This window comes from Euprymna scolopes, chromosome 18 (assembly GCF_053919585.1).
Source record: "Euprymna scolopes isolate OS-2025 chromosome 18, ASM5391958v1, whole genome shotgun sequence".
Lineage (NCBI taxonomy): Eukaryota > Metazoa > Mollusca > Cephalopoda > Sepiida > Sepiolidae > Euprymna > Euprymna scolopes.
Genome location: NC_136499.1, coordinates 104,335,420 through 104,352,633, shown reverse-complemented (window position 1 = coordinate 104,352,633; position 17,214 = coordinate 104,335,420). Strand labels below are relative to the sequence as shown.

At 40.0% G+C, this 17,214-nt stretch overlaps 60 non-coding genes across 60 annotated transcripts; all 60 read right to left on the bottom strand.

Moving 5' to 3' along the window:
- Positions 1-79: 79 nt before the first annotated feature.
- Trnak-cuu (transfer RNA lysine (anticodon CUU)) lies at positions 80-152 on the bottom strand. The gene has a single exon. It is a non-coding gene; the product is annotated as a tRNA-Lys (tRNA).
- A 236-nt stretch (positions 153-388) lies between these two features.
- Trnag-ucc (transfer RNA glycine (anticodon UCC)) lies at positions 389-460 on the bottom strand. The gene has a single exon. It is a non-coding gene; the product is annotated as a tRNA-Gly (tRNA).
- A 119-nt stretch (positions 461-579) lies between these two features.
- Positions 580-652, bottom strand: Trnak-cuu (transfer RNA lysine (anticodon CUU)). The gene has a single exon. It is a non-coding gene; the product is annotated as a tRNA-Lys (tRNA).
- Positions 653-886: 234 nt separating this feature from the next.
- Trnag-ucc (transfer RNA glycine (anticodon UCC)) lies at positions 887-958 on the bottom strand. The gene has a single exon. It is a non-coding gene; the product is annotated as a tRNA-Gly (tRNA).
- A 119-nt stretch (positions 959-1,077) lies between these two features.
- Positions 1,078-1,150, bottom strand: Trnak-cuu (transfer RNA lysine (anticodon CUU)). Its single transcript has one exon. It is a non-coding gene; the product is annotated as a tRNA-Lys (tRNA).
- A 234-nt stretch (positions 1,151-1,384) lies between these two features.
- Positions 1,385-1,456, bottom strand: Trnag-ucc (transfer RNA glycine (anticodon UCC)). The gene has a single exon. It is a non-coding gene; the product is annotated as a tRNA-Gly (tRNA).
- Positions 1,457-1,575: 119 nt separating this feature from the next.
- Trnak-cuu (transfer RNA lysine (anticodon CUU)) lies at positions 1,576-1,648 on the bottom strand. Its single transcript has one exon. It is a non-coding gene; the product is annotated as a tRNA-Lys (tRNA).
- Positions 1,649-1,882: 234 nt separating this feature from the next.
- Positions 1,883-1,954, bottom strand: Trnag-ucc (transfer RNA glycine (anticodon UCC)). Its single transcript has one exon. It is a non-coding gene; the product is annotated as a tRNA-Gly (tRNA).
- Positions 1,955-2,073: 119 nt separating this feature from the next.
- On the bottom strand, positions 2,074-2,146 carry Trnak-cuu (transfer RNA lysine (anticodon CUU)). The gene has a single exon. It is a non-coding gene; the product is annotated as a tRNA-Lys (tRNA).
- Positions 2,147-2,380: 234 nt separating this feature from the next.
- Trnag-ucc (transfer RNA glycine (anticodon UCC)) lies at positions 2,381-2,452 on the bottom strand. The gene has a single exon. It is a non-coding gene; the product is annotated as a tRNA-Gly (tRNA).
- A 119-nt stretch (positions 2,453-2,571) lies between these two features.
- Positions 2,572-2,644, bottom strand: Trnak-cuu (transfer RNA lysine (anticodon CUU)). Its single transcript has one exon. It is a non-coding gene; the product is annotated as a tRNA-Lys (tRNA).
- Positions 2,645-2,878: 234 nt separating this feature from the next.
- Positions 2,879-2,950, bottom strand: Trnag-ucc (transfer RNA glycine (anticodon UCC)). Its single transcript has one exon. It is a non-coding gene; the product is annotated as a tRNA-Gly (tRNA).
- A 119-nt stretch (positions 2,951-3,069) lies between these two features.
- Positions 3,070-3,142, bottom strand: Trnak-cuu (transfer RNA lysine (anticodon CUU)). The gene has a single exon. It is a non-coding gene; the product is annotated as a tRNA-Lys (tRNA).
- Positions 3,143-3,376: 234 nt separating this feature from the next.
- On the bottom strand, positions 3,377-3,448 carry Trnag-ucc (transfer RNA glycine (anticodon UCC)). The gene has a single exon. It is a non-coding gene; the product is annotated as a tRNA-Gly (tRNA).
- Positions 3,449-3,567: 119 nt separating this feature from the next.
- Positions 3,568-3,640, bottom strand: Trnak-cuu (transfer RNA lysine (anticodon CUU)). The gene has a single exon. It is a non-coding gene; the product is annotated as a tRNA-Lys (tRNA).
- Positions 3,641-3,874: 234 nt separating this feature from the next.
- Trnag-ucc (transfer RNA glycine (anticodon UCC)) lies at positions 3,875-3,946 on the bottom strand. The gene has a single exon. It is a non-coding gene; the product is annotated as a tRNA-Gly (tRNA).
- A 119-nt stretch (positions 3,947-4,065) lies between these two features.
- Trnak-cuu (transfer RNA lysine (anticodon CUU)) lies at positions 4,066-4,138 on the bottom strand. The gene has a single exon. It is a non-coding gene; the product is annotated as a tRNA-Lys (tRNA).
- A 234-nt stretch (positions 4,139-4,372) lies between these two features.
- Trnag-ucc (transfer RNA glycine (anticodon UCC)) lies at positions 4,373-4,444 on the bottom strand. Its single transcript has one exon. It is a non-coding gene; the product is annotated as a tRNA-Gly (tRNA).
- A 119-nt stretch (positions 4,445-4,563) lies between these two features.
- Trnak-cuu (transfer RNA lysine (anticodon CUU)) lies at positions 4,564-4,636 on the bottom strand. The gene has a single exon. It is a non-coding gene; the product is annotated as a tRNA-Lys (tRNA).
- A 234-nt stretch (positions 4,637-4,870) lies between these two features.
- Trnag-ucc (transfer RNA glycine (anticodon UCC)) lies at positions 4,871-4,942 on the bottom strand. The gene has a single exon. It is a non-coding gene; the product is annotated as a tRNA-Gly (tRNA).
- Positions 4,943-5,061: 119 nt separating this feature from the next.
- Trnak-cuu (transfer RNA lysine (anticodon CUU)) lies at positions 5,062-5,134 on the bottom strand. The gene has a single exon. It is a non-coding gene; the product is annotated as a tRNA-Lys (tRNA).
- Positions 5,135-5,368: 234 nt separating this feature from the next.
- Positions 5,369-5,440, bottom strand: Trnag-ucc (transfer RNA glycine (anticodon UCC)). The gene has a single exon. It is a non-coding gene; the product is annotated as a tRNA-Gly (tRNA).
- A 119-nt stretch (positions 5,441-5,559) lies between these two features.
- Trnak-cuu (transfer RNA lysine (anticodon CUU)) lies at positions 5,560-5,632 on the bottom strand. Its single transcript has one exon. It is a non-coding gene; the product is annotated as a tRNA-Lys (tRNA).
- Positions 5,633-5,866: 234 nt separating this feature from the next.
- Positions 5,867-5,938, bottom strand: Trnag-ucc (transfer RNA glycine (anticodon UCC)). The gene has a single exon. It is a non-coding gene; the product is annotated as a tRNA-Gly (tRNA).
- A 119-nt stretch (positions 5,939-6,057) lies between these two features.
- Trnak-cuu (transfer RNA lysine (anticodon CUU)) lies at positions 6,058-6,130 on the bottom strand. Its single transcript has one exon. It is a non-coding gene; the product is annotated as a tRNA-Lys (tRNA).
- A 234-nt stretch (positions 6,131-6,364) lies between these two features.
- Trnag-ucc (transfer RNA glycine (anticodon UCC)) lies at positions 6,365-6,436 on the bottom strand. Its single transcript has one exon. It is a non-coding gene; the product is annotated as a tRNA-Gly (tRNA).
- A 119-nt stretch (positions 6,437-6,555) lies between these two features.
- Trnak-cuu (transfer RNA lysine (anticodon CUU)) lies at positions 6,556-6,628 on the bottom strand. The gene has a single exon. It is a non-coding gene; the product is annotated as a tRNA-Lys (tRNA).
- Positions 6,629-6,861: 233 nt separating this feature from the next.
- Trnag-ucc (transfer RNA glycine (anticodon UCC)) lies at positions 6,862-6,933 on the bottom strand. The gene has a single exon. It is a non-coding gene; the product is annotated as a tRNA-Gly (tRNA).
- Positions 6,934-7,052: 119 nt separating this feature from the next.
- Trnak-cuu (transfer RNA lysine (anticodon CUU)) lies at positions 7,053-7,125 on the bottom strand. The gene has a single exon. It is a non-coding gene; the product is annotated as a tRNA-Lys (tRNA).
- Positions 7,126-7,359: 234 nt separating this feature from the next.
- Trnag-ucc (transfer RNA glycine (anticodon UCC)) lies at positions 7,360-7,431 on the bottom strand. The gene has a single exon. It is a non-coding gene; the product is annotated as a tRNA-Gly (tRNA).
- A 428-nt stretch (positions 7,432-7,859) lies between these two features.
- Positions 7,860-7,931, bottom strand: Trnag-ucc (transfer RNA glycine (anticodon UCC)). Its single transcript has one exon. It is a non-coding gene; the product is annotated as a tRNA-Gly (tRNA).
- A 119-nt stretch (positions 7,932-8,050) lies between these two features.
- Trnak-cuu (transfer RNA lysine (anticodon CUU)) lies at positions 8,051-8,123 on the bottom strand. Its single transcript has one exon. It is a non-coding gene; the product is annotated as a tRNA-Lys (tRNA).
- A 235-nt stretch (positions 8,124-8,358) lies between these two features.
- Trnag-ucc (transfer RNA glycine (anticodon UCC)) lies at positions 8,359-8,430 on the bottom strand. The gene has a single exon. It is a non-coding gene; the product is annotated as a tRNA-Gly (tRNA).
- Positions 8,431-8,855: 425 nt separating this feature from the next.
- Trnag-ucc (transfer RNA glycine (anticodon UCC)) lies at positions 8,856-8,927 on the bottom strand. Its single transcript has one exon. It is a non-coding gene; the product is annotated as a tRNA-Gly (tRNA).
- A 119-nt stretch (positions 8,928-9,046) lies between these two features.
- Trnak-cuu (transfer RNA lysine (anticodon CUU)) lies at positions 9,047-9,119 on the bottom strand. The gene has a single exon. It is a non-coding gene; the product is annotated as a tRNA-Lys (tRNA).
- Positions 9,120-9,353: 234 nt separating this feature from the next.
- Positions 9,354-9,425, bottom strand: Trnag-ucc (transfer RNA glycine (anticodon UCC)). The gene has a single exon. It is a non-coding gene; the product is annotated as a tRNA-Gly (tRNA).
- A 119-nt stretch (positions 9,426-9,544) lies between these two features.
- Trnam-cau (transfer RNA methionine (anticodon CAU)) lies at positions 9,545-9,617 on the bottom strand. The gene has a single exon. It is a non-coding gene; the product is annotated as a tRNA-Met (tRNA).
- Positions 9,618-9,851: 234 nt separating this feature from the next.
- Positions 9,852-9,923, bottom strand: Trnag-ucc (transfer RNA glycine (anticodon UCC)). Its single transcript has one exon. It is a non-coding gene; the product is annotated as a tRNA-Gly (tRNA).
- A 618-nt stretch (positions 9,924-10,541) lies between these two features.
- Trnak-cuu (transfer RNA lysine (anticodon CUU)) lies at positions 10,542-10,614 on the bottom strand. The gene has a single exon. It is a non-coding gene; the product is annotated as a tRNA-Lys (tRNA).
- Positions 10,615-11,039: 425 nt separating this feature from the next.
- Positions 11,040-11,112, bottom strand: Trnak-cuu (transfer RNA lysine (anticodon CUU)). Its single transcript has one exon. It is a non-coding gene; the product is annotated as a tRNA-Lys (tRNA).
- A 235-nt stretch (positions 11,113-11,347) lies between these two features.
- On the bottom strand, positions 11,348-11,419 carry Trnag-ucc (transfer RNA glycine (anticodon UCC)). Its single transcript has one exon. It is a non-coding gene; the product is annotated as a tRNA-Gly (tRNA).
- Positions 11,420-12,036: 617 nt separating this feature from the next.
- On the bottom strand, positions 12,037-12,109 carry Trnak-cuu (transfer RNA lysine (anticodon CUU)). The gene has a single exon. It is a non-coding gene; the product is annotated as a tRNA-Lys (tRNA).
- Positions 12,110-12,534: 425 nt separating this feature from the next.
- Positions 12,535-12,607, bottom strand: Trnak-cuu (transfer RNA lysine (anticodon CUU)). The gene has a single exon. It is a non-coding gene; the product is annotated as a tRNA-Lys (tRNA).
- A 426-nt stretch (positions 12,608-13,033) lies between these two features.
- Positions 13,034-13,106, bottom strand: Trnak-cuu (transfer RNA lysine (anticodon CUU)). The gene has a single exon. It is a non-coding gene; the product is annotated as a tRNA-Lys (tRNA).
- Positions 13,107-13,340: 234 nt separating this feature from the next.
- Positions 13,341-13,412, bottom strand: Trnag-ucc (transfer RNA glycine (anticodon UCC)). Its single transcript has one exon. It is a non-coding gene; the product is annotated as a tRNA-Gly (tRNA).
- Positions 13,413-13,531: 119 nt separating this feature from the next.
- Positions 13,532-13,604, bottom strand: Trnam-cau (transfer RNA methionine (anticodon CAU)). The gene has a single exon. It is a non-coding gene; the product is annotated as a tRNA-Met (tRNA).
- A 234-nt stretch (positions 13,605-13,838) lies between these two features.
- Positions 13,839-13,910, bottom strand: Trnag-ucc (transfer RNA glycine (anticodon UCC)). The gene has a single exon. It is a non-coding gene; the product is annotated as a tRNA-Gly (tRNA).
- A 119-nt stretch (positions 13,911-14,029) lies between these two features.
- Trnak-cuu (transfer RNA lysine (anticodon CUU)) lies at positions 14,030-14,102 on the bottom strand. The gene has a single exon. It is a non-coding gene; the product is annotated as a tRNA-Lys (tRNA).
- A 234-nt stretch (positions 14,103-14,336) lies between these two features.
- Positions 14,337-14,408, bottom strand: Trnag-ucc (transfer RNA glycine (anticodon UCC)). The gene has a single exon. It is a non-coding gene; the product is annotated as a tRNA-Gly (tRNA).
- Positions 14,409-14,527: 119 nt separating this feature from the next.
- On the bottom strand, positions 14,528-14,600 carry Trnar-ccu (transfer RNA arginine (anticodon CCU)). Its single transcript has one exon. It is a non-coding gene; the product is annotated as a tRNA-Arg (tRNA).
- Positions 14,601-14,836: 236 nt separating this feature from the next.
- Trnag-ucc (transfer RNA glycine (anticodon UCC)) lies at positions 14,837-14,908 on the bottom strand. The gene has a single exon. It is a non-coding gene; the product is annotated as a tRNA-Gly (tRNA).
- Positions 14,909-15,027: 119 nt separating this feature from the next.
- Positions 15,028-15,100, bottom strand: Trnak-cuu (transfer RNA lysine (anticodon CUU)). Its single transcript has one exon. It is a non-coding gene; the product is annotated as a tRNA-Lys (tRNA).
- A 234-nt stretch (positions 15,101-15,334) lies between these two features.
- Trnag-ucc (transfer RNA glycine (anticodon UCC)) lies at positions 15,335-15,406 on the bottom strand. Its single transcript has one exon. It is a non-coding gene; the product is annotated as a tRNA-Gly (tRNA).
- Positions 15,407-15,525: 119 nt separating this feature from the next.
- On the bottom strand, positions 15,526-15,598 carry Trnak-cuu (transfer RNA lysine (anticodon CUU)). The gene has a single exon. It is a non-coding gene; the product is annotated as a tRNA-Lys (tRNA).
- A 234-nt stretch (positions 15,599-15,832) lies between these two features.
- On the bottom strand, positions 15,833-15,904 carry Trnag-ucc (transfer RNA glycine (anticodon UCC)). The gene has a single exon. It is a non-coding gene; the product is annotated as a tRNA-Gly (tRNA).
- A 119-nt stretch (positions 15,905-16,023) lies between these two features.
- Trnak-cuu (transfer RNA lysine (anticodon CUU)) lies at positions 16,024-16,096 on the bottom strand. Its single transcript has one exon. It is a non-coding gene; the product is annotated as a tRNA-Lys (tRNA).
- Positions 16,097-16,330: 234 nt separating this feature from the next.
- On the bottom strand, positions 16,331-16,402 carry Trnag-ucc (transfer RNA glycine (anticodon UCC)). The gene has a single exon. It is a non-coding gene; the product is annotated as a tRNA-Gly (tRNA).
- Positions 16,403-16,521: 119 nt separating this feature from the next.
- On the bottom strand, positions 16,522-16,594 carry Trnak-cuu (transfer RNA lysine (anticodon CUU)). Its single transcript has one exon. It is a non-coding gene; the product is annotated as a tRNA-Lys (tRNA).
- Positions 16,595-16,828: 234 nt separating this feature from the next.
- Positions 16,829-16,900, bottom strand: Trnag-ucc (transfer RNA glycine (anticodon UCC)). The gene has a single exon. It is a non-coding gene; the product is annotated as a tRNA-Gly (tRNA).
- Positions 16,901-17,019: 119 nt separating this feature from the next.
- Positions 17,020-17,092, bottom strand: Trnak-cuu (transfer RNA lysine (anticodon CUU)). Its single transcript has one exon. It is a non-coding gene; the product is annotated as a tRNA-Lys (tRNA).
- Positions 17,093-17,214: the final 122 nt, after the last annotated feature.

Here is a 17,214-nt window from a genome sequence, read left to right as displayed (position 1 = left end):
TGATATTCTAACAAAACTTGAAAATATTTTACATGTCTGGTAATGAACAGTTAATCATAAAAGTGACACAACAATACTTAGCCCGACGTGGGGCTCGAACCCACGACTCCGAGATTAAGAGTCTCGTGCTCTACCGACTGAGCTAGCCGGGCATTAGCGAGATATTCCCGGAAGGTAAAAAACTGAAACTCTTAAAAAGTTAAACATCAAGTACTTTGTCCGTTTTATAATTCGTTGTCGAAACACGATTTCAGAATAAAAATCTGCTTGAAAGAATTTTTTTTCGTACAACGTTTACCTTGTGTTTTTTAACCAGCATGCATCTTGAACATTTACCTTCTCTGACTGATGCAAAACATTATAACGATACCACGATGAAAAACATTGATGCGTCGGCCGGGAATCGAACGCGGATCGACTGCTTGGAAGGCAACCATGCTAACCATTACACCACCGACGCTTTCGTTGCTTACGGACTATTCCACACAATGACGTTGAGTTGATATTCTAACAAAACTTGAAAATATTTTACATGTCTGGTAATGAACAGTTAATCATAAAAGTGACACAACAATACTTAGCCCGACGTGGGGCTCGAACCCACGACACCCAGATTAAGAGTCTCATGCTCTACCGACTGAGCTAGCCGGGCATTAGCGATAGTTGCGGACGGTAAAAAACTGAAATCCCTTTAAAAGTTAAACATCAAGTACTTTGTCCGTTTTATAATTCGTTGTCGAAACACGATTTCAGAATAAAAATCTGTTTGAAAGAATTGTTTTCGTACAACGTTTACCTTGTGTTTTTTAACCAGCATGCATCTTGAACATTTACCTTCTCTGACTGATGCAAAACATTATAACGATACCACGATGAAAAACATTGATGCGTCGGCCGGGAATCGAACCCGGGTCGACTGCTTGGAAGGCAACCATGCTAACCGTTACACCACCGACGCTTTCGTTGCTTACGGACTATTCCACACAATGACGTTGAGTTGATATTCTAACAAAACTTGAAAATATTTTACATGTCTGGTAATGAACAGTTAATCATAAAAGTGACACAACAATACTTAGCCCGACGTAGGGCTCGAAACCACGACACCCAGATTAAGAGTCTCATGCTCTACCGACTGAGCTAGCCGGGCATTAGCGATAGATGCGGAAGGTAAAAAACTGAAATCCCTTTAAAAGTTAAACATCAAGTACTTTGTCCGTTTTATAATTCGTTGTCGAAACACGATTTCAGAATAAAAATCTGTTTGAAAGAATTTTTTTCGTACAACGTTTACCTTGTGTTTTTTAACCAGCATGCATCTTGAACATTTACCTTCTCTGACTGATGCAAAACATTATAACGATACCACGATGAAAAACATTGATGCGTCGGCCGGGAATCGAACCCGGATCGACTGCTTGGAAGGCAACCATGCTAACCGTTACACCACCGACGCTTTCGTTGCTTACGGACTATTCCACACAATGACGGTGAGTTGATATTCTAACAAAACTTGAAAATATTTTACATGTCTGGTAATGAACAGTTAATCATAAAAGTGACACAACAATACTTAGCCCGACGTGGGGCTCGAACCCACGACGCCGAGATTAAGAGTCTCGTGCTCTACCGACTGAGCTGGCCGGGCATTAGCGATAGTTGCGGAAGGTAAAAAACTGAAATCCCTTTAAAAGTTAAACATCAAGTACTTTGTCCGTTTTATAATTCGTTGTCGAAACACGATTTCAGAATAAAAATCTGTTTGAAAGAATTGTTTTCGTACAACGTTTACCTTGTGTTTTTTAACCAGCATGCATCTTGAACATTTACCTTCTCTGACTGATGCAAAACATTATAACGATACCACGATGAAAAACATTGATTCGTCGGCCGGGAATCGAACCCGGATCGACTGCTTGGAAGGCAACCATGCTAACCGTTACACCACCGACGCTTTCGTTGCTTACGGACTATTCCACACAATGACGTTGAGTTGATATTCTAACAAAACTTGAAAATATTTTACATGTCTGGTAATGAACAGTTAATCATAAAAGTGACACAACAATACTTAGCCCGACGTGGGGCTCGAACCCACGACTCCGAGATTAAGAGTCTCGTGCTCTACCGACTGAGCTAGCCGGGCATTAGCGATAGTTGCGGAATATAAAAAACTGCAATCCCTTTAAAAGTTAAACATCAAGTACTTTGTCCGTTTTATAATTCGTTGTCGAAACACGATTTCAGAATAAAAATCTGTTTGAAAGAATTGTTTTCGTACAACGTTTACCTTGTGTTTTTTAACCAGCATGCATCTTGAACATTTACCTTCTCTGACTGATGCAAAACATTATAACGATACCACGATTAAAAACATTGATGCGTCGGCCGGGAATCGAACCCGGATCGACTGCTTGGAAGGCAACCATGCTAACCGTTACACCACCGACGCTTTCGTTGCTTACGGACTATTCCACACAATGACGTTGAGTTGATATTCTAACCAAACTTGAAAATATTTTACATGTCTGGTAATGAACAGTTAATCATAAAAGTGACACAACAATACTTAGCCCGACGTGGGGCTCGAACCCACGACTCCGAGATTAAGAGTCTCGTGCTCTACCGACTGAGCTAGCCGGGCATTAGCGATAGTTGCGGAAGGTAAAAAACTGCAATCCCTTTAAAAGTTAAACATCAAGTACTTTGTCCGTTTTATAATTCGTTGTCGAAACACGATTTCAGAATAAAAATCTGTTTGAAAGAATTGTTTTCGTACAACGTTTACCTTGTGTTTTTTAACCAGCATGCATCTTGAACATTTACCTTCTCTGACTGATGCAAAACATTATAACGATACCACGATTAAAAACATTGATGCGTCGGCCGGGAATTGAACCCGGATCGACTGCTTGGAAGGCAACCATGCTAACCGTTACACCACCGACGCTTTCGTTGCTTACGGACTATTCCACACAATGACGTTGAGTTGATATTCTAACAAAACTTGAAAATATTTTACATGTCTGGTAATGAACAGTTAATCATAAAAGTGACACAACAATACTTAGCCCGACGTAGGGCTCGAACCCACGACACCCAGATTAAGAGTCTCATGCTCTACCGACTGAGCTAGCCGGGCATTAGCGATAGTTGCGGAAGGTAAAAAACTGAAATCCGTTTAAAAGTTAAACATCAAGTACTTTGTCCGTTTTATAATTCGTTGTCGAAACACGATTTCAGAATAAAAATCTGTTTGAAAGAATTGTTTTCGTACAACGTTTACCTTGTGTTTTTTAACCAGCATGCATCTTGAACATTTACCTTCTCTGACTGATGCAAAACATTATAACGATACCACGATGAAAAACATTGATGCGTCGGCCGGGAATCGAACCCGGATCGACTGCTTGGAAGGCAACCATGCTAACCGTTACACCACCGACGCTTTCGTTGCTTACGGACTATTCCACACAATGACGTTGAGTTGATATTCTAACCAAACTTGAAAATATTTTACATGTCTGGTAATGAACAGTTAATCATAAAAGTGACACAACAATACTTAGCCCGACGTAGGGCTCGAACCCACGACACCCAAATTAAGAGTCTCATGCCCTACCGACTGAGCTAGCCGGGCATTAGCGATAGTTGCGGAAGGTAAAAAACTGAAATCCCTTTAAAAGTTAAACATCAAGTACTTTGTCCGTTTTATAATTCGTTGTCGAAACACGATTTCAGAATAAAAATCTGTTTTAAAGAATTGTTTTCGTACAACGTTTACCTTGTGTTTTTTAACCAGCATGCATCTTGAACATTTACCTTCTCTGACTGATGCAAAACATTATAACGATACCACGATGAAAAACATTGATGCGTCGGCCGGGAATCGAACCCGGATCGACTGCTTGGAAGGCAACCATGCTAACCGTTACACCACCGACGCTTTCGTTGCTTACGGACTATTCCACACAATGACGTTGAGTTGATATTCTAACAAAACTTGAAAATATTTTACATGTCTGGTAATGAACAGTTAATCATAAAAGTGACACAACAATACTTAGCCCGACGTAGGGCTCGAACCCACGACACCCAGATTAAGAGTCTCATGCTCTACCGACTGAGCTAGCCGGGCATTAGCGATAGTTGCGGAAGGTAAAAAACTGAAATCCCTTTAAAAGTTAAACATCAAGTACTTTGTCCGTTTTATAATTCGTTGTCGAAACACGATTTCAGAATAAAAATCTGTTTGAAAGAATTGTTTTCGTACAACGTTTACCTTGTGTTTTTTAACCAGCATGCATCTTGAACATTTACCTTCTCTGACTGATGCAAAACATTATAACGATACCACGATGAAAAACATTGATGCGTCGGCCGGGAATCGAACCCGGGTCGACTGCTTGGAAGGCAACCATGCTAACCGTTACACCACCGACGCTTTCGTTGCTTACGGACTATTCCACACAATGACGTTGAGTTGATATTCTAACAAAACTTGAAAATATTTTACATGTCTGGTAATGAACAGTTAATCATAAAAGTGACACAACAATACTTAGCCCGACGTAGGGCTCGAACCCACGACACCCAGATTAAGAGTCTCATGCTCTACCGACTGAGCTAGCCGGGCATTAGCGATAGATGCGGAAGGTAAAAAACTGAAATCCCTTTAAAAGTTAAACATCAAGTACTTTGTCCGTTTTATAATTCGTTGTCGAAACACTATTTCAGAATAAAAATCTGTTTGAAAGAATTGTTTTCGTACAACGTTTACCTTGTGTTTTTTAACCAGCATGCATCTTGAACATTTACCTTCTCTGACTGATGCAAAACATTATAACGATACCACGATGAAAAACATTGATTCGTCGGCCGGGAATCGAACCCGGATCGACTGCTTGGAAGGCAACCATGCTAACCGTTACACCACCGACGCTTTCGTTGCTTACGGACTATTCCACACAATGACGTTGAGTTGATATTCTAACAAAACTTGAAAATATTTTACATGTCTGGTAATGAACAGTTAATCATAAAAGTGACACAACAATACTTAGCCCGACGTGGGGCTCGAACCCACGACTCCGAGATTAAGAGTCTCGTGCTCTACCGACTGAGCTAGCCGGGCATTAGCGATAGTTGCGGAAGGTAAAAAACTGCAATCCCTTTAAAAGTTAAACATCAAGTACTTTGTCCGTTTTATAATTCGTTGTCGAAACACGATTTCAGAATAAAAATCTGTTTGAAAGAATTGTTTTCGTACAACGTTTACCTTGTGTTTTTTAACCAGCATGCATCTTGAACATTTACCTTCTCTGACTGATGCAAAACATTATAACGATACCACGATTAAAAACATTGATGCGTCGGCCGGGAATCGAACCCGGATCGACTGCTTGGAAGGCAACCATGCTAACCGTTACACCACCGACGCTTTCGTTGCTTACGGACTATTCCACACAATGACGTTGAGTTGATATTCTAACAAAACTTGAAAATATTTTACATGTCTGGTAATGAACAGATAATCATAAAAGTGACACAACAATACTTAGCCCGACGTAGGGCTCGAACCCACGACACCCAGATTAAGAGTCTCATGCTCTACCGACTGAGCTAGCCGGGCATTAGCGATAGTTGCGGAAGGTAAAAAACTGAAATCCCTTTAAAAGTTAAACATCAAGTACTTTGTCCGTTTTATAATTCGTTGTCGAAACACGATTTCAGAATAAAAATCTGTTTGAAAGAATTGTTTTCGTACAACGTTTACCTTGTGTTTTTTAACCAGCATGCATCTTGAACATTTACCTTCTCTGACTGATGCAAAACATTATAACGATACCACGATGAAAAACATTGATGCGTCGGCCGGGAATCGAACCCGGATCGACTGCTTGGAAGGCAACCATGCTAACCGTTACACCCCCGACGCTTTCGTTGCTTACGGACTATTCCACACAATGACGTTGAGTTGATATTCTAACCACACTTGAAAATATTTTACATGTCTGGTAATGAACAGTTAATCATAAAAGTGACACAACAATACTTAGCCCGACGTAGGGCTCGAACCCACGACACCCAAATTAAGAGTCTCATGCCCTACCGACTGAGCTAGCCGGGCATTACCGATAGTTGCGGAAGGTAAAAAACTGAAATCCCTTTAAAAGTTAAACATCAAGTACTTTGTCCGTTTTATAATTCGTTGTCGAAACACGATTTCAGAATAAAAATCTGTTTTAAAGAATTGTTTTCGTACAACGTTTACCTTGTGTTTTTTAACCAGCATGCATCTTGAACATTTACCTTCTCTGACTGATGCAAAACATTATAACGATACCACGATGAAAAACATTGATGCGTCGGCCGGGAATCGAACCCGGATCGACTGCTTGGAAGGCAACCATGCTAACCGTTACACCACCGACGCTTTCGTTGCTTACGGACTATTCCACACAATGACGTTGAGTTGATATTCTAACAAAACTTGAAAATATTTTACATGTCTGGTAATGAACAGTTAATCATAAAAGTGACACAACAATACTTAGCCCGACGTAGGGCTCGAACCCACGACACCCAGATTAAGAGTCTCATGCTCTACCGACTGAGCTAGCCGGGCTTAGCGATAGTTGCGGAAGGTAAAAAACTGAAATCCCTTTAAAAGTTAAACATCAAGTACTTTGTCCGTTTTATAATTCGTTGTCGAAACACGATTTCAGAATAAAAATCTGTTTGAAAGAATTGTTTTCGTACAACGTTTACCTTGTGTTTTTTAACCAGCATGCATCTTGAACATTTACCTTCTCTGACTGATGCAAAACATTATAACGATACCACGATGAAAAACATTGATGCGTCGGCCGGGAATCGAACCCGGGTCGACTGCTTGGAAGGCAACCATGCTAACCGTTACACCACCGACGCTTTCGTTGCATACGGACTATTCCACACAATGACGTTGAGTTGATATTCTAACAAAACTTGAAAATATTTTACATGTCTGGTAATGAACAGTTAATCATAAAAGTGACACAACAATACTTAGCCCGACGTAGGGCTCGAACCCACGACACCCAGATTAAGAGTCTCATGCTCTACCGACTGAGCTAGCCGGGCATTAGCGATAGATGCGGAAGGTAAAAAACTGAAATCTCTTTAAAAGTTAAACATCAAGTACTTTGTCCGTTTTATAATTCGTTGTCGAAACACGATTTCAGAATAAAAATCTGTTTGAAAGAATTGTTTTCGTACAACGTTTACCTTGTGTTTTTTAACCAGCATGCATCTTGAACATTTACCTTCTCTGACTGATTCAAAACATTATAACGATACCACGATGAAAAACATTTATACGTCGGCCGGGAATCGAACCCGGATCGACTGCTTGGAAGGCAACCATGCTAACCGTTACACCACCGACGCTTTCGTTGCTTACGGACTATTCCACACAATGACGTTGAGTTGATATTCTAACAAAACTTGAAAATATTTTACATGTCTGGTAATGAACAGTTAATCATAAAAGTGACACAACAATACTTAGCCCGACGTAGGGCTCGAACCCACGACACCCAGATTAAGAGTCTCATGCTCTACCGACTGAGCTAACCGGTCATTAGCGATATTACATGATAGAAAAAAAAAACAGAAACTCTTAAAAAGTTAAACATCAAGTACTTTGTCCGTTTTATAATTCGTTGTCGAAACACGATTTCAGAATAAAAATCTGTTTGAAAGAATTGTTTTCGTACAACGTTTACCTTGTGTTTTTTAACCAGCATGCATCTTGAACATTTACCTTCTCTGACTGATGCAAAACATTATAACGATACCACGATGAAAAACATTGATGCGTCGGCCGGGAATCGAACCCGGATCGACTGCTTGGAAGGCAACCATGCGAACCGTTACACCACCGACGCTTTCGTTGCTTACGGATTATTCCACACAATGACGTTGAGTTGATATTCTAACCAAACTTGAAAATATTTTACATGTCTGGTAATGAACAGTTAATCATAAAAGTGACACAACAATACTTAGCCCGACGTAGGGCTCGAACCCACGACACCCAGATTAAGAGTCTCATGCTCTACCGACTGAGCTAGCCGGGCATTAGCGATAGTTGCGGAAGGTAAAAAACTGAAATCCCTTTAAAAGTTAAACATCAATTACTTTGTCCGTTTTATAATTCGTTGTCGAAACACGATTTCAGAATAAAAATCTGCTTGAAAGAATTTTTTTTCGTACAACGTTTACCTTGTGTTTTTTAACCAGCATGCATCTTGAACATTTACCTTCTCTGACTGATGCAAAACATTATAACGATACCACGATGAAAAACATTGATGCGTCGGCCGGGAATCGAACGCGGATCGACTGCTTGGAAGGCAACCATGCTAACCGTTACACCACCGACGCTTTCGTTGCTTACGGACTATTCCACACAATGACGTTGAGTTGATATTCTAACAAAACTTGAAAATATTTTACATGTCTGGTAATGAACAGTTAATCATAAAAGTGACACAACAATACTTAGCCCGACGTGAGCTCGAACCCACGACTCCGAGATAAGGAGTCTCGTGCTCTACCGCCTGAGCTAGCCGGGCATTAGCGATAGTTGCGGAAGGTAAAAAACTGAAATCCCTTTAAAAGTTAAACATCAAGTACTTTGTCCGTTTTATAATTCGTTGTCGAAACACGATTTCAGAATAAAAATCTGTTTGAAAGAATTGTTTTCGTACAACGTTTACCTTGTGTTTTTTAACCAGCATGCATCTTGAACATTTACCTTCTCTGACTGATGCAAAACATTATAACGATACCACGATGAAAAACAGTGATGCGTCGGCCGGGAATCGAACCCGGATCGACTGCTTGGAAGGCAACCATGCTAACCGTTACACCACCGACGCTTTCGTTGCTTACGGATTATTCCACACAATGACGTTGAGTTGATATTCTAACAAAACTTGAAAATATTTTACATGTCTGGTAATGAACAGTTAATCATAAAAGTGACACAACAATACTTAGCCCGACGTAGGGCTCGAACCCACGACACCCAGATTAAGAGTCTCATGCTCTACCGACTGAGCTAGCCGGGAATTAGCGATAGTTGCGGAAGGTAAAAAACTGAAATCCCTTTAAAAGTTAAACATCAAGTACTTTGTCCGTTTTATAATTCGTTGTCGAAACACGATTTCAGAATAAAAATCTGTTTGAAAGAATTGTTTTCGTACAACGTTTACCTTGTGTTTTTTAACCAGCATGCATCTTGAACATTTACCTTCTCTGACTGATTCAAAACATTATAACGATACCACGATGAAAAACATTTATACGTCGGCCGGGAATCGAACCCGGATCGACTGCTTGGAAGGCAACCATGCTAACCGTTACACCACCGACGCTTTCGTTGCTTACGGACTATTCCACACAATGACGTTGAGTTGATATTCTAACCAAACTTGAAAATATTTTACATGTCTGGTAATGAACAGTTAATCATAAAAGTGACACAACAATACTTAGCCCGACGTGGGCCTCGAACCCACGACTCCGAGATTATGAATCTCGTGCTCTACTGACTGAGCTAGCCGGGCATTAGCGATATTTACAAAAGGTAAAAAACTGAAATCCCTTTAAAAGTTAAACATCAAGTACTTTGTCCGTTTTATAATTCGTTGTCGAAACACGATTTCAGAATAAAAATCTGTTTGAAAGAATTGTTTTCGTACAACGTTTACCTTGTGTTTTTTAACCAGCATGCATCTTGAACATTTACCTTCTCTGACTGATTCAAAACATTATAACGATACCACGATGAAAAACATTTATACGTCGGCCGGGAATCGAACCCGGATCGACTGCTTGGAAGGCAACCATGCTAACCGTTACACCACCGACGCTTTCGTTGCTTACGGACTATTCCACACAATGACGTTGAGTTGATATTCTAACAAAACTTGAAAATATTTTACATGTCTGGTAATGAACAGTTAATCATAAAAGTGACACAACAATACTTAGCCCGACGTAGGGCTCGAACCCACGACACCCAGATTAAGAGTCTCATGCTCTACCGACTGAGCTAACCGGTCATTAGCGATATTACATGATAGAAAAAAAAAACAGAAACTCTTAAAAAGTTAAACATCAAGTACTTTGTCCGTTTTATAATTCGTTGTCGAAACACGATTTCAGAATAAAAATCTGTTTGAAAGAATTGTTTTCGTACAACGTTTACCTTGTGTTTTTTAACCAGCATGGATCTTGAACATTTACCTTCTCTGACTGATGCAAAACATTATAACGATACCACTATGGAAAACATTGACGCGTGGCCGGGAATCGAACCCGGATCGACTTCTTGGAAGGCAACCATGCTAACCGTTACAACACCGACGCTTTCGTTGCTTACGGACTATTCCACACAATGACGTTGAGTTGATATTCTAACAAAACTTGAAAATATTTTACATGTCTGGTAATGAACAGTTAATCATAAAAGTGACACAACAATACTTAGCCCGACGTGGGCGTCGAACCCACGACTCCGAGATTAAGATACTCGTGCTCTACCGACTGAGCTAGCCGGGCATTAGCGATATTTACAAAAGGTAAAAAACTGAAATCCCTTTAAAAGTTAAACATCAAGTACTTTGTCCGTTTTATAATTCGTTGTCGAAACACGATTTCAGAATAAAAATCTGTTTGAAAGAATTGTGTTCGTACAACGTTTACCTTGTGTTTTTTAACTAGCATGCATCTTGAACATTTACCTTCTCTGACTGATGCAAAACATTATAACGATACCACGATGAAAAACATTGATGCGTCGGCCGGGAATCGAACTCGGTTCGAGTGCTTGGAAGGCAACCATGCTAACCGTTACACCACCGACGCTTTCGTTGCTTACGGACTATTCCACACAATGACGTTGAGTTGATATTCTAACAAAACTTGAAAATATTTTACATGTCTGGTAATGAACAGTTAATCATAAAAGTGACACAACAATACTTAGCCCAACGTGGGGCTCGAACCCACGACTCCGAGATTAAGAGTCTCGTGCTTTACCGACTGAGCTAGCCGGGCATTAGCGAGATATTTACGGAAGGTAAAAAACTGAAACTCTTAAAAAGTTAAACATCAAGTACTTTGTCCGTTTTATAATTCGTTGTCGAAACACGATTTCAGAATAAAAATCTGTTTGAAAGAATTGTTTTCGTACAACGTTTACCTTGTGTTTTTTAACCAGCATGCATCTTGAACATTTACCTTCTCTGACTGATTCAAAACATTATAACGATACCACGATGAAAAACATTTATACGTCGGCCGGGAATCGAACCCGGATCGACTGCTTGGAAGGCAACCATGCTAACCGTTACACCACCGACGCTTTCGTTGCTTACGGACTATTCCACACAATGACGTTGAGTTGATATTCTAACAAAACTTGAAAATATTTTACATGTCTGGTAATGAACAGTTAATCATAAAAGTGACACAACAATACTTAGCCCGACGTAGGGCTCGAAGCCACGACACCCAGATTAAGAGTCTCATGCTCTACCGACTGAGCTAACCGGTCATTAGCGATATTACATGATAGAAAAAAAAACAGAAACTCTTAAAAAGTTAAACATCAAGTACTTTGTCCGTTTTATAATTCGTTGTCGAAACACGATTTCAGAATAAAAATCTGTTTGAAAGAATTGTTTTCGTACAACGTTTACCTTGTGTTTTTTAACCAGCATGGATCTTGAACATTTACCTTCTCTGACTGATGCAAAACATTATAACGATACCACTATGGAAAACATTGACGCGTGGCCGGGAATCGAACCCGGATCGACTTCTTGGAAGGCAACCATGCTAACCGTTACAACACCGACGCTTTCGTTGCTTACGGACTATTCCACACAATGACGTTGAGTTGATATTCTAACAAAACTTGAAAATATTTTACATGTCTGGTAATGAACAGTTAATCATAAAAGTGACACAACAATACTTAGCCCGACGTGGGCGTCGAACCCACGACTCCGAGATTAAGATACTCGTGCTCTACCGACTGAGCTAGCCGGGCATTAGCGATATTTACAAAAGGTAAAAAACTGAAATCCCTTTAAAAGTTAAACATCAAGTACTTTGTCCGTTTTATAATTCGTTGTCGAAACACGATTTCAGAATAAAAATCTGTTTGAAAGAATTGTGTTCGTACAACGTTTACCTTGTGTTTTTTAACTAGCATGCATCTTGAACATTTACCTTCTCTGACTGATGCAAAACATTATAACGATACCACGATGAAAAACATTGATGCGTCGGCCGGGAATCGAACTCGGTTCGAGTGCTTGGAAGGCAACCATGCTAACCGTTACACCACCGACGCTTTCGTTGCTTACGGACTATTCCACACAATGACGTTGAGTTGATATTCTAACAAAACTTGAAAATATTTTACATGTCTGGTAATGAACAGTTAATCATAAAAGTGACACAACAATACTTAGCCCAACGTGGGGCTCGAACCCACGACTCCGAGATTAAGAGTCTCGTGCTTTACCGACTGAGCTAGCCGGGCATTAGCGAGATATTTACGGAAGGTAAAAAACTGAAACTCTTAAAAAGTTAAACATCAAGTACTTTGTCCGTTTTATAATTCGTTGTCGAAACACGATTTCAGAATAAAAATCTGTTTGAAAGAATTGTTTTCGTACAACGTTTACCTTGTGTTTTTTAACCAGCATGCATCTTGAACATTTACCTTCTCTGACTGATGCAAAACATTATAACGATACCACGATGAAAAACATTGATGCGTCGGCCGGAAATCGAACCCGGATCGACTTCTTGGAAGGCAACCATGCTAACCGTTTCACCACCGACGCTTTCGTTGCTTACGGATTATTCCACACAATGACGTTGAGTTGATATTCTAACAAAACTTGAAAATATTTTACATGTCTGGTAATGAACAGTTAATCATAAAAGTTACACAACAATACTTAGCCCGACGTAGGGCTCGAACCCACGACACCCAGATTAAGAGTCTCATGCTCTACCGACTGAGCTAGCCGGGCATTAGCGATAGTTGCGGAAGGTAAAAAACTGAAATCCCTTTAAAAGTTAAACATCAAGTACTTTGTCCGTTTTATAATTCGTTGTCGAAACACGATTTCAGAATAAAAATCTGTTTGAAAGAATTGTTTTCGTACAACGTTTACCTTGTGTTTTTTAACCAGCATGCATCTTGAACATTTACCTTCTCTGACTGATGCAAAACATTATAACGATACCACGATGAAAAACATTGATGCGTCGGCCGGGAATCGAACCCGGATCGACTGCTTGGAAGGCAACCATGCTAACCGTTACACCACCGACGCTTTCGTTGCTTACGGACTATTCCACACAATGACGTTGAGTTGATATTCTAACCAAACTTGAAAATATTTTACATGTCTGGTAATGAACAGTTAATCATAAAAGTGACACAACAATACTTAGCCCGACGTGGGCCTCGAACCCACGACTCCGAGATTATGAATCTCGTGCTCTACTGACTGAGCTAGCCGGGCATTAGCGATATTTACAAAAGGTAAAAAACTGAAATCCCTTTAAAAGTTAAACATCAAGTACTTTGTCCGTTTTATAATTCGTTGTCGAAACACGATTTCAGAATAAAAATCTGTTTGAAAGAATTGTTTTCGTACAACGTTTACCTTGTGTTTTTTAACCAGCATGCATCTTGAACATTTACCTTCTCTGACTGATGCAAAACATTATAACGATACCACGATGAAAAACATTGATGCGTCGGCCGGGAATCGAACCCGGATCGACTTCTTGGAAGGCAACCATGCTAACCGTTACACCACCGACGCTTTCGTTGCATACGGATTATTCCACGCAATGACGTTGAGTTGATATTCTAACAAAACTTGAAAATATTTTACATGTCTGGTAATGAACAGTTAATCATAAAAGTGACACAACAATACTTAGCCCGACGTAGGGCTCGAACCCACGACACCCAGATTAAGAGTCTCATGCTCTACCGACTGAGCTAGCCGGGCATTAGCGATAGTTGCGGAAGGTAAAAAACTGAAATCCCTTTAAAAGTTAAACATCAAGTACTTTGTCCGTTTTATAATTCGTTGTCGAAACACGATTTCAGAATAAAAATCTGTTTGAAAGAATTGTTTTCGTACAACGTTTACCTTGTGTTTTTTAACCAGCATGCATCTTGAACATTTACCTTCTCTGACTGATTCAAAACATTATAACGATACCACGATGAAAAACATTGATACGTCGGCCGGGAATCGAACCCGGATCGACTGCTTGGAAGGCAACCATGCTAACCGTTACACCACCGACGCTTTCGTTGCTTACGGACTATTCCACACAATGACGTTGAGTTGATATTCTAACAAAACTTGAAAATATTTTACATGTCTGGTAATGAACAGTTAATCATAAAAGTGACACAACAATACTTAGCCCGACGTGGGCCTCGAACCCACGACTCCAAGATAAGGAGTCTCGTGCTCTACCGACTGAGCTAGCCGGGCATTAGCGAGATATTCACGGAAGGTAAAAAACTGAAACTCTTAAAAAGTTAAACATCAAGTACTTTGTCCGTTTTATAATTCGTTGTCGAAACACGATTTCAGAATAAAAATCTGCTTGAAAGAATTTTTTTTCGTTCAACGTTTACCTTGTGTTTTTTAACCAGCATGCATCTTGAACATTTACCTTCTCTGACTGATGCAAAACATTATAACGATACCACGATGAAAAACATTGATGCGTCGGCCGGGAATCGAACGCGGATCGACTGCTTGGAAGGCAACCATGCTAACCGTTACACCACCGACGCTTTCGTAGCTTACGGACTATTCCACACAATGACGTTGAGTTGATATTCTAACAAAACTTGAAAATATTTTACATGTCTGGTAATGAACAGTTAATCATAAAAGTGACACAACAATACTTAGCCCGACGTAGGGTTCGAACCCACGACACCCAGATTAAGAGTCTCATGCTCTACCGACTGAGCTAGCCGGGCATTAGCGATAGTTGCGGAAGGTAAAAAACTGAAATCCCTTTAAAAGTTAAACATCAAGTACTTTGTCCGTTTTATAATTCGTTGTCGAAACACGATTTCAGAATAAAAATCTGTTTGAAAGAATTGTTTTCGTACAACGTTTACCTAGTGTTTTTTAACCAGCATGCATCTTGAACATTTACCTTCTCTGACTGATGCAAAACATTATAACGATACCACGATGAAAAACGTTGATGCGTCGGCCGGGAATCGAACCCGGATCGACTGCTTGGAAGGCAACCATGCTAACCGTTACACCACCGACGCTTTCGTTGCCTACAGACTATTCCAACCAATGACGTTGAGTTGATATTCTAACAAAACTTGAAAATATTTTACATGTCTGGTAATGAACAGTTAATCATAAAAGTGACACAACAATACTTAGCCCGACGTAGGGCTCGAACCCACGACACCCAGATTAAGAGTCTCATGCTCTACCGACTGAGCTAGCCGGGCATTAGCGATAGTTGCGGAAGGTAAAAAACTGAAATCCCTTTAAAAGTTAAACATCAAGTACTTTGTCCGTTTTATAATTCGTTGTCGAAACACGATTTCAGAATAAAAATCTGTTTGAAAGAATTGTTTTCGTACAACGTTTACCTTGTGTTTTTTAACCAGCATGCATCTTGAACATTTACCTTCTCTGACTGATGCAAAACATTATAACGATACCACGATGAAAAACGTTGATGCGTCGGCCGGGAATCGAACCCGGATCGACTGCTTGGAAGGCAACCATGCTAACCGTTACACCACCGACGCTTTCGTTGCTTACGGACTATTCCACACAATGACGTTGAGTTGATATTCTAACCAAACTTGAAAATATTTTACATGTCTGGTAATGAACAGTTAATCATAAAAGTGACACAACAATACTTAGCCCGACGTAGGGCTCGAACCCACGACACCCAGATTAAGAGTCTCATGCTCTACCGACTGAGCTAGCCGTGCATTAGCGATAGTTGCGGAAGGTAAAAAACTGAAATCCCTTTAAAAGTTAAACATCAAGTACTTTGTCCGTTTTATAATTCGTTGTCGAAACACGATTTCAGAATAAAAATCTGTTTGAAAGAATTGTTTTCGTACAACGTTTACCTTGTGCTTTTTAACCAGCATGCATCTTGAACATTTACCTTCTCTGACTGATGCAAAACATTATAACGATACCACGATGAAAAACATTGATGCGTCGGCCGGGAATCGAACCCGGATCGACTGCTTGGAAGGCAACCATGCTAACCGTTACACCACCGACGCTTTCGTTGCTTACGGACTATTCCACACAATGACGTTGAGTTGATATTCTAACAAAACTTGAAAATATTTTACATGTCTGGTAATGAACAGTTAATCATAAAAGTGACACAACAATACTTAGCCCGACGTAGGGCTCGAACCCACGACACCCAGATTAAGAGTCTCATGCTCTACCGACTGAGCTAGCCGTGCATTAGCGATAGTTGCGGAAGGTAAAAAACTGAAATCCCTTTAAAAGTTAAACATCAAGTACTTTGTCCGTTTTATAATTCGTTGTCGAAACACGATTTCAGAATAAAAATCTGTTTGAAAGAATTGTTTTCGTACAACGTTTACCTTGTGTTTTTTAACCAGCATGCATCTTTAACATTTACCTTCTCTGACTGATGCAAAACATTATAACGATACCACGATGAAAAACATTGATGCGTCGGCCGGGAATCGAACGCGGATCGACTGCTTGGAAGGCAACCATGCTAACCGTTACACCACCGACGCTTTCGTTGCTTACGGACTATTCCACACAATGACGTTGAGTTGATATTCTAACAAAACTTGAAAATATTTTACATGTCTGGTAATGAACAGTTAATCATAAAAGTGACACAACAATACTTAGCCCGACGTGGGGCTCGAACCCACGACACCCAGATTAAGAGTCTGGTGTTCTACCGACTGAGCTAGCCGGGCATTAGCGATAGTTGCGGAAGGTAAAAAACTGAAATCCCTTTAAAAGTTAAACATCAAGTACTTTGTCCGTTTTATAATTCGTTGTCGAAACACGATTTCAGAATAAAAATCTGTTTGAAAGA